Below are 1857 nucleotides of genomic sequence, written 5' to 3' on the forward strand. Positions count from 1 at the left end.
GATCAAGCTGATTATGAAAGATCTAGCATAGAGCACAGCCAAATAAGAAAAGGGAAAGAATAATCTAGCACCTTAACACCTAAACACCATAAACTAGCACGTAAGACTTAATAAAAGACTATTCACTAATCATACTTGAAGACAATATTTCCTTTGCAAGAAGTGATGTTAAGCATGATTAGAGATTAAGAAAGGTAGAAAGATGGTAAGAAACAAATTCAAGCTCTGAAAAAATAGATAGAAAATAGAAGATATCTCTTACAAGTATCTTTTTTCAGCGAAGAAGCAAGTTCTAGAGAAAATAAAGGATGTTTCAAAGGATATTAGGTCAAATCACTTACATAATAAGTGTTTTCAGATCGGGTCAACCCGGAACCAACCGGGTTTTGACCCAGTCAAGCTTCCTAAAGGGTGTGCCGCCCTATTAGCTCCTGACAAGAATCCTCTAGTGTGGAGACTGGTGTAGGAGAGAGAGCTGGAGGAAGATGTCTACACTCATCAGATTTTGCCCGGTGTGATGTCCGCTGTTTGTTCGGCGAAATGAAAATGAATACTGGCAATCTTGCACTGGTCCAAAGTAGCTCGGTTTGGAGTTTTCTTCAGGGGAGTATGAGGAAGTGAGACCGGACACCGGCCTGGCTTGTCTCCAAGTATCATTTGTGCTCCAATAATATTTAATAACACTCGAAATATGCAAGACTCACTTAGACCTAATGAAATTCCTATTTAAGCTAGAACAAAGCTGAAACACTAAGAAACTAATCTAAAATGCATGCATGGGACACTATTCAATGACTATAATACATGCTAAACAAGTGAAATTATGAATGTATGAGTTTACCATTTCAAAGAAGGATCATGATGCTTAAATCATCAAGGAGCACTTATTCATATAAGCTAAGGTATGTATTTCAATTTGAATAATTGACAGCTTCTTTTCTTTGCATTTTACATAAATGTTTCCGTTAGAAGTCTAAAAGTCCTTTTTTTAAGTCTTTTTCGAGTCTGTTATTTTTGCAAGTTGAGTCCTTTTATTTCTAACCTATACTCGATCCTAGAAGGCCACCAGCTGCCAGACTATATATAAAATCTCTTCTCAGCTTGTAAAACATTATATTTTGGAATGAAATAAAATGAGGGTTTTTTCCTTTCCTTTTCTGAGACTGAAGAACTCGACCTCTAACCTTCTTGTGTGAGATTCTTTGAAGCTTAGAGTGTTCCAGACTTATCATAGATCATTCCTCAGATCTGTGTGGTGTCCATCATTCTACCCATCTACCCATTCACCATTTGGGTTCTTCAGAGAGTGACCTTAGTCCAGATGAAGAGTCTCCATAGATTTATCACTTCTGTTCCATCTTCCCTCTCTTTGGATCTGTTAAGAGTGACCTTAGTCCAGAAACAACATCTCTATGATCCATCTAGGATCCATTTCCCTTGGTTCCTACATCAACATGACAAATAAAGGAATCTAGTTACCTGATAATGAGGAGATCTCAACTAATTATGTTATGTCTAAGATAAAGTGGAACCGAAAACAAATTGGTGTCAATGATATATTTGCATGCAATGTAGCAATTGATGTTATGGATGAAAATGGGGATCATGAACCAAAGTCTATTGCACAGTGTACACAACAAAGTGATCAGCCAAAATGGAATGAAGCAATAGATACCGCTTTAAATCTCTTTCAAAGAGAGAAGTTTTTGGACCAGTAGGCCATAAATGAGTCTTTGAGAAAAAAATAAAAATGGTGAGATTGTGAGATACAAAGCACGTTTAATTGTACAAAGATTCTCACAAAGACCTGGTTGATTTTGAAGAGACATACTCTTCTGTACTAGATGCGACAACGTT

Source organism: Eutrema salsugineum, unplaced genomic scaffold (genome assembly GCF_000478725.1).
Source record: "Eutrema salsugineum unplaced genomic scaffold, Eutsalg1_0 scaffold_3, whole genome shotgun sequence".
NCBI lineage: Eukaryota > Viridiplantae > Streptophyta > Magnoliopsida > Brassicales > Brassicaceae > Eutrema > Eutrema salsugineum.